This window comes from Manis pentadactyla, chromosome 3, assembly GCF_030020395.1.
Source record: "Manis pentadactyla isolate mManPen7 chromosome 3, mManPen7.hap1, whole genome shotgun sequence".
Lineage (NCBI taxonomy): Eukaryota > Metazoa > Chordata > Mammalia > Pholidota > Manidae > Manis > Manis pentadactyla.
Genome location: NC_080021.1, coordinates 156,894,477 through 156,915,926, shown reverse-complemented (window position 1 = coordinate 156,915,926; position 21,450 = coordinate 156,894,477). Strand labels below are relative to the sequence as shown.

General features: G+C 41.0%; 1 long non-coding RNA gene across 1 annotated transcript in view; it reads left to right on the top strand.

Annotated features, from left to right (window-relative positions):
- LOC130682985 (uncharacterized) overlaps positions 1-21,450 on the top strand; it is an 88,549-nt gene that overhangs the window by 57,636 nt on the left and 9,463 nt on the right. Inside the window, exons 3-4 of the long non-coding RNA XR_008996514.1 lie at positions 405-492; positions 2,216-2,339. This is a non-coding gene — a long non-coding RNA (uncharacterized LOC130682985). The remainder of the gene's footprint in view (positions 1-404; positions 493-2,215; positions 2,340-21,450) is intronic.

Sequence of the window (21,450 nt, the reverse complement as noted above, 5' to 3'; positions counted from 1 at the left end):
ATGTTGCTCAACCTGAGTGTGTTTCTGCCATCGGGATGGACAGTAAAGCCTACATCATAGGTTGTGCTGAGGATTAAATGAGATAACATAGTACAGCATAGGGAATATAGTCAATAATGCTGTCATATCTTTATATGGTGACAGATGGTGACTACACTTACTGTGGGAAGTGTTTGGTAATGTGTATAATTGTCAGATCATTATATTGTACATCCAAAACCAATATAATATTGTGTATCAACTATAGTTCAATTTAAAACATTTTTATAAAGGTAGTTTAGGTAAAGGACCTGGCACATAGCATGGGTTCAGTACATAGTAGCAAGAGAAAAAGTACAGCATGACTATTGTAGCCATCGGCACTGATTTGCAATGGTCTGTGCTTCCTGTGTTCTTGCTTCTAGCCTCTGCTTTAAGTCCAGCATTAAAGGAATTCACAATGAGTCTCAAGCTCTTCCATGGTTATGAGCAAGAGGTCCCTGGAGCTAAGAGGTGAGTAAGAGGTGATCTGGGTTTTGGTGTGGAAACTGCATTGTAAATTCCTTGGCACAATTAAAAGGCCATAGAACTAACAGTAGAATCACCATTATGTACTTGCACCCATACAAGATGGGAGATGTCAGTGCTTATCTAAAACTCAGAAGAAGGAGGTCCAGGCCCTCCCACAGCCATAAATACCACCTCCTGAGCCCTTTGGTGTGGAGTTGCATGATATTTGAGTGCAGGTCCTCATTAGTACAACCTTCCACTCTAAGGCTGTAGAATCTTATTGTTCCTGAAATGGGCCTGGAAAGCTGTGGCTTGAGAATGGAGGACGAGATCAACTTCCCCATGACCTCAAACCAGGCAGCATGTGGGGTCGCTGGCAGGTTGGAGAACAAAAATCTCATCCACTGTTTCCTACCATGCCCATCCTGTGTCAGATATTTACAATATCTTCAAACTCCTAGTTTAATCATGTTGAGTACTGGATGAAGTGAGTATTATGGTTTGGATGAATAAAATTGTGGTCCATTGCTAGGAATGGTTTGGTGCTGCACACTTAGAGTTGGGGCCTCTTGATTGCAAATTTGTGTCAGTGTTTACCACTAGAGTTGTCCTGCATGAATGGAAAAATGCCTAATGTCCTTCTCCACATCATGGTTTACAACCTGGATGATGTATCACTTTAATCTGTGTCAATCTTATAAAAATACATATGCCTGCTTTCCCCCTATTACATCTCCAACCCTGAGAGTCTGAGTCAGTGGATCTTGGGGATAGCCCACTGGGATCTACATTTTAAAAATATCCACAAATTATTTGACTTCACAGCCAGAGCTGAGAACTACTTCTCTGCTTTAAAGCTGCATAGCTCTTCTTAATAAAAACAGTGAGAGATGTAGCATCTCTTCTTCTGAGATTCAAAATCTTGGCTGACCTTTTCATTTTTGCCTTGGTGGGCATTAAATGGAAAACTAGCTGACATGAAAAGATTAGGACTACTTCCAAAGTAGAGAAGGTTGGAATAGGGTAGGAATAAGGACCACCCAGGGGAGCTCTTGAGAAGACTCTAGGCTAAGTAAAGAAGAGCTAATACCAGCTACGACAGCCAGCTGAGAAGCTGTGCTGGGGCTTTTCAGGTTAAGGACATAATGTAGGACTGAAGGCAGACAGGTAGACTGAGTTACGGTAGTTTACCAATCCTGGGACATCAATGCTCACATTTTCATCCCAGGCATCTGTTGGCTGGGTGCCACTGAGATGCCATTTGTCATTGTGCAGAACAAATTTTGCTGTAATTCATGGTGGCATAACAGATCCCTCAAAGTTTCAGTCAGCAAACAATTTAGGACTATTTGAAGAAAGAATAAAGTCTTGGTTCTTGTCTGAAAATCTACTGTTGTCATTTGCTAGTTAGATTTTTTTTTTTTTAAGTAACAACATCAAAACCTTCAGGTCAAATATGACTTGCTTGGCAGAAAATTCTGTAGGTAATAGTGGAATGCTTTTAAAAGATAGACAGCATTCTCAATGCTATTATAAAATTTTAATTTTTTATTGAAGTATACTTGACACACAATGTCCTATTAGTTTCAGGTGTACATCATGGTGACTTAACATTTTTATACATTTACAAAATATTTCCCTGATGAGTCCAGTTACCATCCGTCACCATGCAAGGCAGTGCAGTATTGTTGACTGTGTTGCCCCTGCTGTGCTCTTGATGACACAGATACTGATACCATGTGAAAAGTGGGAATATACCAATCCTGAGTTGAAAAGCAATCCAGGAGAGTTAGAACCTAATGTGAAGAAGTATGGGATATAGTTTAACTGCTGCATTTTTTCTCTTAACGGTAGGTAATCGTGATGCATCTTACAGCTGATGGGGTCTTAGATTCAGTGTAATACGGTACTTATGTTAGACTTTACAAAGGAGAATACTGAATAAAATTCTCCTCTAAACAGTCCCCTGAAGGAAGCATATATAAAACTCTAGAGAGAGCACAGGGAATCATAGACCGTGTGTGTCTAACTTACTTAAGAATGTTCTTTCTGAAAAAAGAATTACCACCATGTATTTAAACAATAATTATGTTCTTAAAGAAAAGCACCTGTGTTTCATTAAGAAAAAATTAATTGCTTTTTTATTGGAATATTCTGAAGAGCCAAGTAGGCATGTGAACAGGAACAGACAGATGGACCCGGTGGACTTTCACAGAGTCTTTCACATTTGGAGGTCATTTGTTCCTTCCTGCCCTCATGGGCTGGGGTTCCTAAGAAGCATCATAGTCTCTTGTTGGATACCTCGTAGCAGAATCCCTCAAGACCCGTAATCCACAAGTCCCATCCATTTTTCACATGTGCCCTTTGCATTTTTCGAGATAGCTTTCATGTCAACCTAACACTGCTCTTCCATAGATTAAACATCTCTTTCTTCAAAGATTTATCGTAATCCATTTTTGTGAGGCCTTCCTATCCTCAAATCTCTCCTCTGAATACCTCTGATTTGTCTATGTAACCCTTATGACTAGGTAACATAAATCCAGTTCATCCAGGAGTCTTAGTTTATGCCTATTTTCCAGACTTAAGTGTCACCTACAAACCCTTTCATTCTAAAAAAGAGTCCCAATTAGTACAATATCATATATGGTAACTTACTTGCAGCAGAACTGAATACAATATCTAAGGCTGATCTGACTAGTAATAATTAGCACAGGACTCTCACCATTAAGCCTGGACACCTTACAAATGCAGTGAAAAGGATGCCTAGTGACTGGGGCCTTATCATCCACTGCCTCGTGTTAGGCTTGTGGCTGATGGCTGTCCTCTGGGCTTTCCATAAAGCTATGTCTTCTCTGTGTAGTACTGGTGCTGGTGGTTCTATGGCATTCATACCTATGAAATTTCATGACGTTAAATAAAATTCAACTCATTGTTCAGTCTGTCAAGAAGTTTGTTGCTCAAAATGCTACCTTATCCCTTCCAACTTCTGCTATCACAACATACAATCTTGCTTTTCTTTATCGTTATCCGAGTTCTTGATTAAAAATATTGCTTAGAATAGTCTGGTGGCATATTACCTTTTTTTAGTTGATCTTCATTCACATCCCAGGAGTCATTTAACATTACAAACTCACTTAGTTGTAGTATCATCCAGGCTATATTTCTACCCCTTACATGATAATATCTTGGGAGACCTTAGAAAATGCCTGTTGAAACTTCAGATATCTAATGTAGAATGTCTTTTCCTAATGTATTCATCTAGATCGTGGAACAAAAAAGAAAGGAAAGAAAACAAACAGAGTTTATTCCAATGTGACTTAGTGAGCGCACTTCTTTTCAGCCTGTGTGAGGTCTTGGAAACATAATGACTGACACATAGAATAGGTGAGTGGCCAATGAACACTTGTTGGCCCAAGCCTGATTTTTCATTGAAAAGATCTTGTTCATGGCTCTGGCTGTGAGAAAAAGCCTATTTCTTTACACCTGTCAAGGACATCTGCTTTGGGAAGTCCCACACACAGCTTAGGTCCACACCAGAGTATGAATTGACTATTTGTTAATCATGTAAATATTATTGCTGAAATGAAAACATGATTGAGGCTGGAAGTGTGATCCGAATGCAGAAAGTGCCAGCTCTTTAATGTAAGTAATTAATTAGGCATCATCTTTACATCTGGTGATAGGTCCCAGGGTGTTAATCAAATCAAATACCACCAGCTGCTGAGAGAGCAGGCTCTTTCAGGAAGGGAAATGGATTGAAATGGATTTCCTGAGGCTCCATAGCTAGGGACGCCTATAGAGAAATTGCGGATATACTCGTAACAGATCAAACACATACTGTCTTGAGTCAGCGGAAGTGGTGGAAAGAGCCCTGATTTGGGAACCACACAGAGCTGGGTTCAACTCCTCGTTCTGTTTCTTTCTAGCCTTGGAAAATCATGTGAACTGAGCCTGTAGTTACTTCAGCCTTAAGGTGGAGGTGACATTGGGGGCCTTTTGTGAGGGTAAGAGACTGTGCAGATGGCACCCCGGGGTTCCCCATGGCAGTTGGGGTGGTAGTGATGGTGGCTGTTAACAGTTGAATGGGTTCTGGTCCTCACTCTGCTGCTTATGGTCCTCTTTGGCCTTGGACATACCCTTCGCTTTCAGAGCTTGCTCTTCTCATTGCCAAAAAGACAGGAGTGGACTAGATGGTGTTCCAGGGCTAAATGCCCATCATTCTGTGATAGGGATAAGAATGAGGGCAATTTGGCGATAAGTGGACATGGGGAAAATCCACTCATCTATAAGAGGGTGGTCCAGACACCAGTAAGAAGATGTCCTACAGAGAGTTCGTTTTCCCCATTCCAGCCTCCTCCCCACCAAGCAGGCTGGGGCCCCTTGACATGAGCCATCATCGCCAGTTCTCACCACCACATCTACCTGGTCATCCCAGGTGGGGGCTCATAGTGGAGCTTGTCTGTGCAGGGAGACACTCAGACTGTGAAAAGGACACCTTGAAGGAAAAAGCAAATTTTGGAATGTGGGGAGGGTCTGTCTTGAACTATTGAGATATTTAAAATAACATTTCTTTTTCTTTTCTTTTTTCCTATTGCGAATTAATTCATGGTCAATGCAGAGAGCTATGAATACACATGCAGAGAGCTACCATCATTAACATTCTATGTATGTCCTTCTAATCATTTCAATATAAAACAAAATGATCTCACATTACCACCAGATCTTTTAGTCTACTTTCTGAGGTATACCTATCCATCCTCATCATTGCTGTTTTAAGTTTTGCTGATTTATGTTCCTAGTAATGCCTTGGTTGTTCAGCAGAATTATCCAAAATAGTACGCTTGCCCTTAGGGCTTATGCAAAACAATCTATCAGGAGAAGGAAGGAAATTTTAGAATTTCTGTTTATAATATTTTTACCTCTTCATTTCAAAATTGTGTGTATGTTTATTTCACAACATATACAAATATCTTGAGGTAGTCAGTTCAGGGCTGGGATTGTGGTTCAAGGATACCCTCAGGGATGGGAGCTCCTTTTAACTTTGTGCCCTGTCACCTAAAGTGCGGGCCTTCATCCTCAGGCTTGCAGCCTTATGTTTGCAAGATGGCTGCTGTACCTCTATGCTTTACAGCTACATCCCAGGCAGGAATGATGGAAAAGAATGAAGGGCAAAGAGTTTTCTCCTAGTTAGGCTCTGTTTTTTATTCAAGAAAGGATTTTTTTCCCCTCACTAGTCAAATAAGGGAAGTTGGGAATTTGGAAATTTTAGCTTTTCAGCCTCTCTAGCTAAGGAAGTCAGGGGCCCAGGGAATTAGGGATAGTTTGAGGGTAGACAGTCCCTAGGATCTGCCACAGTCCTTGCCCCAGAAAAATGCACATGTGTGTGCAGGTGCAGGTGTGCATGTACACACTCAACTTACCAGGTGATTTCAGGGGGTTTCTCTCCCTGAATCCTAAGTGGCGGTGGACGGAGAGCATCTCTGTAAGGCCAGAACAAGAATGGATGGGTGCTCAGTTCAGCCCAAAGCCAGGGAGCATGAGAAAAGCAGTAGGGGATGGCGATCAAAGAGAAAATGAAAAGTAAGAATATATGAATGAGAGTGGCAGATAGAGAAACAGAGTAGACACAAAGGTTATAAGTAGTAGATAGTATAATAACAGGAAAAAAATACAATGACAGAAAGAGAGAAAAAAAGGATAAAGCAATATGACAGTAGTCATTGAGATAAACTGAAGTTTGAGGGAGTGTAACCCCCTTTAGGACCAGAGGCCAGCCCTCCACTGAGGGGCGAGGGTGGTGAAGGCAGTGGTGGAGATGGGCACCACATAGTGAAGAGTTAGGCCAAGTCCTGTTAGCTTCTGTAGGGTCACAGGACATTCATTAGGAACTCGAAGGGGTTCTCTGGAAGGTTGGGTAACTTGGAGATTGAAGCCTGGCAGAAGGGATCCCGCAAGGTAAGCTTGGCTCTGCAGAGTGCCGCAGCCTGGTGTTCAGGGAGCTACGGCAAGCAGGTCCTAGTGGGGGTATATAAAGAGAGGGGAAGAGCTGGCTGGCAGCACCCGCGATCTATTGTTTGTGCTGCTTCGGAAGATACTGCTAAGACAGGTGACACTGGTGGCTGCAATGCAAAAAAAAGAGAGATTAGAGATTTGCTGGGGTCTGAGGAAGTTACTTAGAATAGGGCTGCTTTTGCTCTTGGTTCAGTAAATGATTTTTGAAAAGATAACAAGTTTACACTGACTCACGTATGCTGCAGCTGGGCATCTTTCATTTTATCTTAAGAGAAAGATGCACATGACCGAATGTGAACATGTTCCCTGGGTGTTGGTTGGTGTAGTAGGCCGCCAGGGCTGCCGTGACAATAAACCACAGACTGGGTGGCTTAGGGAATAAAAATTATCTCCTCACACTCTGGAGGCTAGATGTTGGGGATCAAGGTATTGGCAGGTTTAGTTTCTACCAAGGCCTCTCTCCTGGGTTCTCACATGGCGTTTTTTTCTGTGTGCACACCTACTTGCTCTGTCTCTCCTTATAAGGAAAGAAGCTGTAGTGGATCAGGACTCCACACTTTTGACCTCATTTAACCTTAATTACCTTAAAGGCCACGTCTCCAAATACATTAGGGGCTAGGGCTTCAACATAGGAATTTTGGGGGGACAATTCAGTCCATGACAATTGATTTGTACCCATTTAATATAGGTTCTATAGCATCTTATAACACCAGCATTGTTACTTATACTCATCATCATGTGCCCCTAACTCTGCAAGAAGGGGTAGTCATGCTGGTTATTCGGTTTAGGATGACAAAGCAATGTGTCACACTTTAGAAAAATTTCTATCTTCTGCAAATTGAAAAGACAGGTACCCCAGTGGAAAATGGGCAAGGACTGAGAGTCAAAATTCACAGAAAGGGAAGATACCAAAGACTAACAAGACTATAAGAATACATGCTCAAACTCCTTAGTTAATAGAAAAATGTGCCATAAATTAACAAGGAGTTATCTCTTTGCATGTAGTAGACTGGTAAAATTAAGATAATGACACATGGTGGTGGTGATGTGGAATCATGGAACCCTAATACACTAATGATGGGTATGTAAACTGGGGTAGAAAGTCTGCAGAGGACTCTGGTGTTGCATGTTAGGTCTATGTGCTTCCTGACCCAGCAAATCCACTCCTGGGTACACATCAAGAAGGAATTCGCAGAGTTCCTAAGGGTCCTTTGTGAATAAGGTGCCGAGGCATTTCAGCTGGCCTGGGACAATTATAGTGTACATCTGATTTCCTGGTAGAAATTAATAGAATGTTTTTCATTCCCAAAAGTGTACACCCTTTGCATAAGGATTGTCTTCACAACATATTTGTGTTGGGGGCCAGCGGGCAGAGGTAGTTTGGGGGCTGGAGGGGCAAAATGCTATATGTTCATGCCATTTAGCAGAGATAAATAACAGACGAGACACACCCACAGCAAAATATATACATCTTAAAAACACAGTGCTGAATAGAAAAATAAACAGATTGAGGTTTATAACAATAATTTGCATATTTTTAAGATCCATGCATATAAAACTCTGTGTTTTATAAGAACGCATGCTAACAAAAGGCATGCATCAAGTACATTGAAATGGTTGCTTTGGGACAAGTGGAATAGCAGTGGGATTAATGGTAAAAAAGAAAGAAAATGAGAAGGGTCTTCTCAGACCAAAGATGATGATGAACCACTGAGACTTATGATTAACTCATCAGTATTTGAAATCAGAAGAAGAGTTCCATCAAAATAGATAAAAATAAAGATTATTGTTTTTATACACAGCACTGTTTACTGAACAGTGACATGTAAACAACAGACATGTAAGCAACCAGCTGGAATACCTCAATGTATTGTACATTTGTGTTCAGTCTGCTAGATGAAATCTGAGCATTACCTTTTCTTCTTGAAAATATCTTTGAGATATAGGAACAGGGAATGATTCAAATGACATGTGACACACGTCCACACAGGACAACAACAGATTACTTGACAGGTATATCCAATAGAACATTCTGCAGAGATGGAAATAGTATTTGCACTTTTTGGTATGGTAGTCACTAGCCGCATGCAGCTACTGTGCACTTGAAATATGCTAAATGCAAATGAGGAACTGAATTTTTTGTTTTTTTAAAATTGAAGTATAGTTGATATACAATTTTATATTGGTTGCAAGTATACAACAGTGATATGACAGTTATCTACATTATTAAATCCTCACCCCAACTAGTGTAGTTACTGTCAACACAGAAAGATGTTACATATGTTATTGACTATATTCTGTATGTACTTTCATCCACTTGATAATTTATGATTGAGATTTTGTGCATCTTTATCTGTTTACCTGTTTTACCTATCCCACCCAACCCCTCCCCCATGGTAACGTCCCTTCTCAGTGTCGAGACTATTTCTGTTTTATTCATTTTTATTTTTTTTAGATTCTACATATAGTGAAATCATACGGTATTCATCTTTCTCTGCCTGGCTTATGTCACTTAGCATAATATCCTCTAGGTCCATCCATGTTATCACAAAGATCAGGATTTCTTTTCTGTGGCCAAATAATATTCCATTGTGTATATGTACCACATCTTCATCCATTAACTTATTGATGGACACTGAGGTTGCTTCCATACCTTGGCTATTGTAAATAATGTAGCAATAAACATAGAGTTTTATCTTTTTGAATATAGAGCATATATCTTTTTTGAATAATGAGGAACTGAATTTTTAATTTTAATTTAAGATAACTACATGTGGCTAGGAACTATATTGGACAGCACAGCTTTAGACAATAATTAAACATTAATGGGAATCATTAATTCCCATTAGGGAAGTGAAGAATCTTCTTAAAAGTATTCAAAAAATATTAAGCTATAGTGTTTCTTTGAGAAATGGCATTTATTTATTTGCTTATTTAGTGTCTGAGGCTGTAAAAGACATTTACGTCTACTTAAATAAGTATCTTAAGTAGAACAAAATAAACATAAAAATAGTTGAATGAGGAAAGCAGAAGAGAGAGTACATAAAACTAGGAAGTATTGATAAGGCAAAATCAGGTGTGAGGTTAATATCTGAAATTCACACCAGAAGGTATATAGATTGCTTGAGACAGGGCTTAGATTAAGCACTAAGTTGCTCACAGAAGGAAATATCCTCACACACATGATCTACAATATTTACAATAGCAATGACCACAGAAACTACTCCATGTACTAAGAAGCAGCCCAACCATTTTCCATTCTGAGATCAGAGAAAAACTTTCCCTTGGGCTTTCATAAGGAGGGCACTGTGTAATGGAGGAGTGACCTAGAAAACTAGTTTCCACAGAAAGACTCAATCCAAGCCATGTTGATATGTAAATGCTAATTTATTCTAACAGGGTATGGAATCCTTGAATTTCTGTAAAATAACTCGGGTTCAGTTGCAGAATTGTTTGGGAACTGTTCCTATGTGCACAGTACACCTGTAGCCCACAGATTTTTGCGCACTTCCCCTTGATTATGAACCACAGGGCCAGAGATTCCTGGTCATTTGAGCAACAGCTAATGAAAGGAAAAAGAAAAGGATTCCCCTTCCAGGCTGCAGGACTGCCATCGCCGTATTCCCTGAGGAGGGAGTGGGAGATGAAGAAAGGATATTTTCCTTTATCTCTTCCAGAAACAACTTCAGCAGCAATGAAATTTTTATTGAAAAAAAACTGAACATAGTAATTATTGTTGAGACTACAGAAACTAAATTTATTATGTGGGAGCAGGTGTCACCATAACAGTGAAACCAGCAAAGAACAATGCATAGTGGGAGGGTTTGGTGGCTGGCGTCTGCAGAAGGAATCCACTCGGAGAGGAAGTCTCCAGATGGACAGCTGGTGTGTGTGGGACGGGGCAGGAGAGGAAAAGCGACAACCTGGTGTTTTGGTATGTTCTGGGTGTGGAACGGGTACAGTTCATCAAGCTCTTTTGAAGCCTGATTGAAATAACCCACGAGTGCTGGCCGATTATATTTGGCTTTGTATCTGTCAATTGACCTCTGCTTATTAGCTGTTTCCAAGAGCCTGAGAAAGGGAAGTGTAGAAGATTGATGCTAAAATAGCTGTAATTATTTCCTTTTCTGTATCCTGTGTGTGACTTCGTAATGTGTCCCGTCAATAGGTGGAGACTGTTTCTCAACCTCTTGAATCTGGGCTTGGTGATACTTTGCGGCCAGTAGAATGTGGTGGAAATGGTGGTGAGCCAATACTGAGCCTGGGTCTGGGAGGCCTTGAACACTCTCTCTCTGAACCTTGCGCAGCCACCCCGAGAACACACTCAGGCCGACTTCCTCAGTGATGAAGAACAAAGCCCATTTCCTCATATTGCCTGAGGTTGTCTTAGATCAGCCTGCCTGTGGCCCAACTCCCAGCTAACCACAAGTGTCCACGAGAGGCCCGAGGAGATCAGCTGAGCTTGGCCCAGGTCGGCAGATGTGTGAGCAAAAACAAATTCTTGTTGTTTTAAGTCTCTGAGTTTTGGCATGGTTGTTACACAGCAATGGTTAACTGATACGGGAGGGTTCCCTGATATCAGTATTACAACTAATAGGAAATTTTGTGCACTGTTCTAAGTTAAAAAAAACAAAAATGCTATAAATGAAAAACAAACAAACAAACCACCCCTTGGCATTCTGGTTTGGGTTTTAGGATCTTACAAGTCAGTGAGCATGGAAGTCTTGGAGAACCTGAGTAGCTCTGAGTAAGTGGACGGAATTGAATTTCTGGACTTGCAAAATGGAGGGTCAGACTCTAGACAAGTGGCTTTCAAAACACCTCACCTGGGATTCCCAGCAGGAGTGTGAGGAATAACCGTATGTCTCTCTTATAAATAAAATCTCTAAAATTCAAGTCATCATTTCCCCATCTCCTACTTTACATGACAGAGGGTTGTTTTCTCTCAGTACATTTAATTACTCCTAAATTGCCGTGCACTCATTACTATAATTCTGTGACAGATCTTTTCTCAGAGCAGTGTCTTCCACTCTGTTGATTTATGTCTCATCACCCTTCAGGGAAATGAGGGGGGAATGTGTACAAAAATACCTGTCACAAGGGAAGCTGGAGAATACCAACTTTTAATTGGGTTCCACAGTGGCTTCTGTCCATGGCTGTGTCTGACCCCCTGACATTTTCCTTCCTGTGAATCTTGTCAGTTTTACCATGAGAAGCTTGGTGGTGCTTAATGTTTGCAGCAAAAGAGAGAAGCACAGCTAGACATGCCCCCCACTCCCCTCCTTGAGTCACCAGCATCTGTTATGCAATGACTGTGTCTCATTATTGCTACTCTGCTGGGCTGGCAGATCTTTTGAAAGCAGGAATGGAGGGCTCAGAATCCACTAATGACTCCTGGGAAGATGCTGGAGAAGGGTTACTGTCTGTGCTTGTCTGTGTCCTGCAAGAAATGAAAGATTTCTTTCCTTTTCAGAACTGCGAGAGGAGGCAGTACCTGAATTCTTAGGTTATCCATGCAAGAAAACCAGCAGAATTTAGGATTTGGTTGATAAAATATAAAGGCACTTTGGGGCTATATTTGGGGATTTAAAATGTTCCCATGCCCTTTCTCTTTTACAGAAATTATAGTCAGAGCATTAGGGTACACTGCTTTTTGAGATGGGACGGTACTGCTGGGTTTTTGAGGCACACTGGCTTCCGGGCTCTGCTGTGTGAACTGTATGCTCTGTGGCCCATTACTTGACTTTTCTGAGACTTCAGTTCTCATCTATAAAGTGAGAATGGTATTAAATTTGTCACAAGGATTAAATAATTAAAATGTGTATAGTTCCTAGCATGCCTGGAGCATAAAAACACTTGATAAATGCAGTTCTTTTGTTTTTCTCTCTTTTCACCTTTTCTAATTTTTATTGTTTTTGTTTGCTTGCTTGTATTTTTTACTCTGTAGAATGAAGGATGGGTTTTTGGACAACAAGAAGACACTCATACCAAAATCTTTCAACGGCTTGTATAGTTTCCCTAATAATCTCTCTTAGGGAAATGTGGACCAAAGCAATAGTCCAAATTTTAAAAAGGACAAAGCTATAGTCATAGAAAGATCTGTCACTTCAACACTTCAAAGAAAACATCCTTCCTGGTCATTTCCCTGTTTGCTTTATTTAGAAAAACATAGCACTTTCTTCATGTTTTTTTTTTAATCCTTTATGCTATTTGCTCACTCTCATTATTGTTTCAATACAGTCAGTTAATTCTCAACCCTTCCCCAAATCATTAAAAAATAGACCAATAATAATTCCCCTTGGGCTCAATATGTATCATATATTTCAAAAAAAATTGTCAAACTGGCTTATTTCTTTCACCTAGGCAACCTAATTCCAAGTAGCAAAACTGGATTATAACCCATTCTACATGTTTGTGCATCTATTGGGAGATACTTCGTAATAATAATTGTGCCAGTCCTTCATTATCTTTGTAATGAAGTGATTAAAGATTACACTAAGAAAATGGTTCAGAAAGTATTCAAAGTGGAGAAAAGGGAACTCATCTTGACTGCTCAGTTGCTCTGTTCTTCCCTATGCTGGGGTCTTTCAAGGTTTGGAGTCAGTCAGCATTTTAATCTCTCATATCCTAAATAGGAAACTAAAGCCCCAAGATTTCAAATGGCCTGCCTATAGCCCAAGAATCTGAACAAAGGCTGCTTGACTTTAGAATCCATGTTCTTGCTTCTCATCCCAGCTGCCTCCAAGACTAGGATTCTTACCCTCGGCTACCATTGGAATCATGTGGGGAGCTTTAAAAATATAGCAAACCCAACACAATACTGAAAAAGAACAAAGTTGGGAGAGTCACACTACCCAATTTGAGCACTTACAGTAAAGCTTTAGTAATCAAAACTGTTCATTGGTGAAAGGCTAGATATATAAATGCATGAAACAGAGTAGAGAGCTCAGAAAGAGTCCCACACAAAAATAATCAACTGATCTTTGGAAAAGGAGCGAAGACAAGGGAGAAAGAATAAGCCTTTCAACAAAAGATGCTGGAAAAATGAGAAGTACATATGTACAAAAAAAAAAAATTAACCTAGACCCAGAACTTATACTTCTACAAAAATTAACTGAAAATGGATCATAGACCTAAGTGCAATACACAAAACTAGAAGACTGTTAGAATAAAACATAGGAGAAAAAAGCTATGTGAACTTGGATTTGTTGATGAGTTTTTGAATATAGAATCCAAAACATGATGTATTAAATTAAAAAATTGATAAATTGGACTTTATTAAAAATTAAAAACTGTGAAAGACACTGTTAGGAGAATAAAGGACAAAATATATACACAGAACTCTTAAAACTAACCAATTAGAAAACAATCAAATTTTAAAATGGTCAAAAGATCTGAACATACACTTCACTAAAGATATACAGATGGAAAATTAGCATGTGAGGGGATACTCTACATCATTTGCCATTTGGGGATTGCAAATTACAGATGTAATGAGGTAATGCTCCATCACTATTAAAATGGCTAAAATTTCTAAAAATGCCATTAATTGCTTATAGGGATTGGGACAACAAGAAAATCTCTCATTTTTGGTGGGAAAGCAAAATAGTAGACACTCTTTGGAATACAATTTAGCAGTTTCTTAAAAAAGCTAGATGAAGAATTATAATACCATCCAGTGATCGAATTACAACATATTTACTGATCTGAAAACTTATCACCACACAAAAAAAGTGCATGTGAACATTATAGCAACTTTATTCATAATTCCCCAAACTGGAAGCAAGCAACCAAGGTGTCCTTCAACAGGTGAATGGATAAATAAACTCTGGTACACCTATACAATGGAATATTATTCATCAATAACAGAAATGAGCAATCAAGCCAGAAAAAGACATGAATGAATTTTAAATGCAAGTCGCTAAGTGAAAAAGCCACATATTATGTGATTCAAATTATGTAACATTCTGGACAAGGCAAAATATAGAGATGGTAGATCAGTGGTTTCCAGGGGCTCAGGGAAAAGGGTTGAGTAAGTGAAGCACACAAGAGATTATTTAAGACAGTGAAACTGTTCTGTATGATAACTGTAATGGTAAATTCATTATATGCATTTGTCAAAACCCATAGAACTTTATAGGGCAAAGAGTGAAATTTAATGTATGTAAATAAATAAAAATCATTTAATAGGTCAGGAATCCTGGGATGAAATGCAGAATTATGTAACTATATTACAAGTGTATTAACCAACCTCACTAAAGAGTGTTAAGGAAAATAGTTGCTGATCTAAGTAACCTTGGAAATGAGTAGAATCTGTAAAACTAAAGGCAAAAGGGACTGTACATAAGCAGTTGTTTCCGATGGGGTACAGTTAACAATTCTAATACCGCTATACGTGCATAATGGAATTCAACAATTAAGTAAACCCATGGATATTGGTGGGAGCCACGTTTCTCACTGGTGAAGTGGGGGTTACAGATAAGCAAGAAGAGGCTGGAATCATTGATGTGGTAATTGGAGTTAGAGTTGTGACTCCCTCATTAGAATCAACACGGACTCATGGTAGTTTAATATAGACACAGATGGCTACATATGGAATTACTTAAAGATGTGTGTATATACCTGGGTTAGTACATATACACATGTATTTCCTTGTTCTGTCAACTGAGAGGGCCTAGAAGCAATGTAATTCCCAAAGCAATGAGCACACCTAGAACCCAGATCTACATTTCTAATATCATTCTCCAACAAAGGGCACCAGAATGTGGATAAATGGCTGGTTCTAGAACTAGGGTAGGAAATGTACAAGATGAACATGGAGCCTCTTATAGTGCCAAAAGTAAGAAAGTGCTTGAAACACACCACCACCACCATCATGATGGGGGCATGTCAAAGGGACACAAAGCCAACTTAAAGAGCTCCCAATGGCCAAAGCTGGAACATTTGAGGTGCAAAATAAAGTAGTATTGGACTGAAGCCCAAAGTAGAAAATAAATAAATGAGCCCATACTTACATGAATAAATAAATACATGGAGGAAAATAGGAAAAATTCCTGTACCAAAGAATTCTAAGAATTTTATGTAGATACTATAAAGGAAGTGGAATACAACTGCTCACTCCTTAAGGGTTGAACATACTGACTGTGGATAAAGTGAAGGTTCCTGTGGCCAGGATTCTCACCTGGCCCTGGTTGGCTAGCTCACTACACAAATGTGGGCAATTCGTTGTTATTGACTCTATATAAAGAGCCCTGCCTAGTGCTCTGGGTGACACAGTGGCATGGCTGGAAGGCTGCAGGAGAGCAGAGCAGAGGCTGGAGTGGTGGCAGTGCTGAGGACAGAGACCTAGAGGTTGGCTGTGCGGGCAGAGAGGCCCAGAGGCAGAGACCGGCCTGCTGCCTGCAGACTCACTCTGAGTGAACAGGATTCTAGTGACTGTCCTGCCACCTGGAAATAAAGTTCCTTTGGTCCCACTGAATCCATCGTGAACTTGCCTGGGGCTGAAGCCCATTGGCAAGACAGTGACTTCCTTCGAAAGAGTGTTATGCCCCGTTTCCTTGAGTCCCCCGTGTGGAGCCGCAGTCACCAGCCTCAGTCGGGAGATGTAAGAGCAAAATAGGTCTTTATTGCTAGTTTGAACTAGGGTCCCAGCAGCCCAAAAACACAGGACTTGGTCTGAGACCCTGAACAAAATTCCCTTTTTGCTCTTACACTGTAGCAAAAAACAGGTAGGGGCTTTCCAAGAGGGGTGGTTTATTGTGACCTTAGCTGATTGGCTGAGGAGGGTTGCTGGGCAAGGTTTCTGTGGGAATGGGTGTGGCTTGAGCAGGAAACTCAAAATGGGGGACACAAAACAAAATGGAGGGACATAGTTATTCAAAATGGAAGACACAAAATGGAGGCAGGGGTCATGTAGGGGACACAGCTATTCAAGATGGTGGACACAAAATGGAGGCAGGGGTCATGCTAACCTTCCAGGGGTCCCACAAGAGCACAGTTTGAACAGGGAAGAGAGAGTAACTTTATACTGGAAAAACGAAACAGTATCTCAGTGAAATGATTATTGATAAATCTTGTTGATACCTGTACCCTTAAATCTGATGTGATGAGAATGTGGTCTTCCCAAGAGCAAATAACCCCAGTCTAATCCTGAGAAAAACATCACACAAATCCCAGTTGAGGGTCATTCTACAAAAACACCTGACCAGTACCCCTCAAAATCATCAAGGTTATCAAAAACAAGGGAAGTCTGTGAAACGGGTACAGAGAAAAAAGAGCCTCAGGATGAGAAGGGGACCGTGGGCTTAGAGTAGGGTGAGGGCCTCTGGAAAAAAAAACAAGGTAATCCATTAGGAGATTTGCTTTGGCCTGCTGGGGGCCCAGTTTATTTTTCTAATTTAGCCAAGTGCTACTTTTCTTCCTCTAGCCCTAAACAAATGATTTGTTGCGACTTGGGCAATGTAGCAAGCAAGCCCAAAACAACATAGTAAAAACAGGAAGGATTCCATCTTAAAACCCAATTGTTAAAAAGCAAGTTTCTTAACAAACAGACAGTAACTCAGCCCACCTTGGGAGCAAAGCAGGCAGCCTTGCGTGACATGCTCCAGACCAAGAAGTTGCTATCCTGGAAGGAAATCAGAGCAGTAAAATTCTTAAATAACCAGGAAGACTAATTAGAAACTTAATGTTTCTTCAAAGGTTTTTGGGATCACTTAGCAGGTGTACATCCCTAGCCCTTTGTCTCTCAACTGCCTATAAAACCCCTAGACAACGCACCACCCTGGGGCTCTCTTGTCCTCTCCTGGCCTGAGCCAGGAGCTCTGTCCTCTTGAAGTTCATTGCTCGGCTCCTTGAACAAGAAGCCCGGCATCAAGGAGCCGTGATGACTGAATGTCCTGGGCCATGCTTGGTGGCATCTTGGGGTGCTAAAAGGAAATTAGGGGAAAACTGAGGAAATATAAAAAAGTGTATGGGCTTTAGTTAATAGTAACGTTACCAATATTGTAACAAATGCACCATACTAATAAGAGATGTCAGTAATAGGGGACACTGGGTATGGGGTACGTGGGAAATCTTTGTAGTCTCTGCAGTTTTTTCCATAAATCTAAAACTGTTCTAAAATTTAAAACATTTATTTAAAAGAATTTCCAATGCCTGGGTACTATCTGAGATTCTGATTTAATTTGATGTGTGGTCTGACCCTGGAGACATTAAAATCTGTCCAGGTGATTCTGATGTGTCTCCAGCCAACTGTCTGTCCCACTAAGGAGAGGGATTGTTTTTACAAACAAGCTGTTCTTTCTACCTTCTTTCTTGCTTAATTATAATAAATGCTTTGACCTTGTCCTTGAGAAAATAGCAGTATGACTTCATGATTTTGGTTGTTTGAATACAGCACTTCTTTAAATGTACAGCCAGTGATAGGAAACTTAGTGCTCTTTCCCATCAAATAAAAAATCTTGTCTAAGAAACTTTAAAAATCATAAACAGTTTAGGTAAATAGATAGTAAAGGGCAGACTGTACTAAATGTATCGTCAGCTTAAATGTAAAAGGTGCCTTTAATTTCCCTCTGCTATGCTAATGCCGTATGTACATGGAGGTAAAATATCCCCTAAGTTTCAGTTGCATACAGTTTGCCTTTAATTAGATAGTAGGCTTATTCTCTGGGGTTTGATCATGACAAATGAGATAAAACATCACACACTGGCAAACACAGCGTAAAGGTTCAGGAACTGTGAACTGAACTGTGTCATCCATTTTTTCATATAGGGAACCTGGCAGGAGGGGTGCCTGGCAATCCTATCTGGTGCCAGACATCATTGGCTCCACCAGGCAGCGCAGAGGGGGTCCCACTGACCCCAGCACCCAGACCAACCATCTCTTGTCAGATATCGAATTTTGTGAAGGGTTCATGTAATGCATGTTGGGTAATGTAATAGATGATAGAAAATGAATTTCCAAAAGGTGATACCCATGTAAAATTTAAGTAGATAACCCCTAGAAGGCATTTCTGATCTCAGTCAAGTGTGTATTGTTGCATTTTAATTCCATTAAGTCCATTAAGGTGTGTCAGCAGAGAATTAAGATATGTGACCCAAATACGTTTCTTTCTAGTAATTGAGGGTACTGGAGAACTAGCGCTCAGTGGGTCTCAATGGGGGTAAGGCGGAATTGGGGAGGGTCAGAATGACCTAGGGAACCCTTGCAAAGTGTATAGGTGGCTACCACTAGGGTGTGTCAGAATGGTGAGGTGGAGGGTGGACACAGGTCTGGTATGTGTATGTTTTGAAAAGTTCCTCATGTAATTCCTATGTACCCAATCCAGGTGAGTATTGTTGAGATATAGGAAAAGGGAAATTAGCCTCTTTTCCACTGTAGGATGGGGCTGGGGAGGTGACTTTAAGGACCCCTCCAGGTCCCACCTCTAGATAGGATTCTGTACACTTTGGACGGACCTAGTCTCTCTCTCTCCTTCAAAAGAGCCACTGGTTGTTCCCATCTACCCCTCCCTCGAGGTCATTTAGAATGATTGACTGGCTTGGGAAGAGCTGCCTTAGGCATTTCTTTGCAGCATCCGCCGTCTCTAGTGAACTTCTGCTAGCTGTGTATCACAATCTGTTCTTGGATGCATTTTCTAATCAGGGCCTTAAGTGACAATATGTGCTGCTGATCCAAGGAGGTGTCACATGCACAGAGGATGCACTGGCCAGAGGGGACCCTCAGTGAGGAGATTCAGAAGCTCACTGGGCATTTTTTGCTCAGGTTGAAGGGTACCCTACATCCATAGGAAGGCAGGTGTGGTTGTGTGAGCAGGGCTAAAAAGAGTTGCCAAAGGGACTTCATCAAGCCTTTGGGGAACTGTTTAGGTTGCGTTCAGAGCTTGGCCCTAGACTGTGGCTCCTTTTTGTTAAGATTAGAAGACTGTTACTGTAGAGAAGCCTAGCAGCCCATCAGATTGATAGCCAGCTCTGCCAAAGGATAGAAAATGTCAACACCCCTCCCTCAACTTTCATTTAAACTAGAATTTCATATCATATTTTCAAGGCATATGAGCCCAGAATAGACCTATGTTTGTTTTTCCCTTTGTTTTTTCTGTTAATGGATTTAGAACAGCCCTGCTACATTGGGCATGTTTCTCATCCTGACTTCAAATTTTCTCCTGGTAGAAATCCAGTTTTTCCTATGATATATAAAATGCTGATTACTTGGGATTTTAAAGCATAAAGTGGGATTAAGCTCAGTGGGAAACTGTCCAGAATAAAAGAGCTTTTGGTGGCATGTTGTACAATATATGACATAAGCAGAAATATCCTACCACCCCAGCAAATGTCCAACCTGGCTTCCTACATGTGTTTCAGGCAGCAGAAGCTGTTGGTTGTAAAGGTGAAAAGAAGGGATGAACCTGTGAGGATTCTAGAGCAGACTGTAAATCAGAGGTTGAGGTTCCATGTCTGAGAAATCTTTGCAAATGTTCCTTCTCTGAGTCTGCCTGAGCCTGGGATGTTGGAGGAGTGAAATGCCCTGAGTTTCTGGATGCCAGTCAGGGTTTGCCTTCTCTAGATTATCCAGCTAGAGAGGAACGAGATTCTTAAAGCCATGTACAGCTTTGGCTTAAAACATTCAGTAATCTCTCAAGAGAAAAGAAGGAAGGAGGGAGGGAAAGAGGAAAGAAGGAAAGAGAAAGAACTTCAGAGTGGCCCACTGAAACCGCATCCTTTATCAGCAAGTGTGAGTGCCTCGGTTGTGCCAGGCACTGTGGTACGATGTGCAGGTGTGGCATGATAAAATATGTATTTGTCTTTGTCCCACTTCCTGGCTCAGAGCTCCTAAAATCCTTGGCAATTCCAGAGTGTTAGGAATACCTTTTGTATCCTAATGGGGTGACTAAACACAGGTCCTTAAAAAGCTTTAAGGTGGGGACTGTTGCCAGAGGAACCAACCATGTTCTTAGATGGTCAAAACCATCAGCCCCACCTCCAGCTTCCACGGAGAAGAGAGGAGCTGGAGACTGAGTTCTATCACCAATGGCCAGTAACTTAGTAAACCAAGCCTACATAATGAAGCTTCCATAAACACTCTGAAACATTGAGTCTAAGAAGTTTTCAGTTGGTAAGTAGTTGATGTGCTGTGAGTCAGGGTGGCACACTCAAGAGAAGGTGTGGAGGCTCTGCCTGACCCCCACCTCTCTGTACCTTGCCTTCATCTCTTCCATTTGGCTGTTCCTGAGTTGAATACTTTATAATAGAACAGCAGTGGAAAGCAGAGAGCTTTTCTGAGGCCTTTGAATCAATTCCAGTGAATTACTGAATCTTAGTTGGGGTTGCAAGAACTTCCATATTTGTAATCAGCTGAGCAGAAGTGCAGGTTGTCTGGGGACCCCATTTGCAAGTGGTGTCTAAAGTGGGGCCACTTTGTGGACTGAGCCATTAACTTGTGGGGTCTGTGCCAACTCTGGATAGTTAGTGTCAGAACTGAGTTGAATTATCAGCCACCCAGTTGTTGTCAGAGAATTGGAAAACTGATTGGTGTTGGAGTGATGTAGCTGAGGATAAAATGGTGAACAAGAACAGACATGCTTCTGCTCTTCTAAGATTGATAACTATCTTGACAAGTGTTTGGATTGTTAGGCACTGTGCAATATACCATGCAGTTGCCCCTCCAGATCCACTCACTCTCGTCTTTAGAGGCTGACCCTTATGGACCACACCCACGGGCATCCCACCCTCTGTCTCTGGTTGGATTTGATCATTGGGGAGCCCTGGAAGGAAATTGAAGGAAGGGAGGTGAGCGAGGTCAGGGTGTTTATTCCTATCACCCCCTCTTTGTGAGGATGCTCTGGGCTGCCGTAGATGGAATACCACTGCTCCTTTCAAGGCAGTCTCCTCTCCTTCCAGGTCCAGCCAACCACTCCTCCTCCTCATCCCCTTGTGCTTAGGGGTTGGTAATAG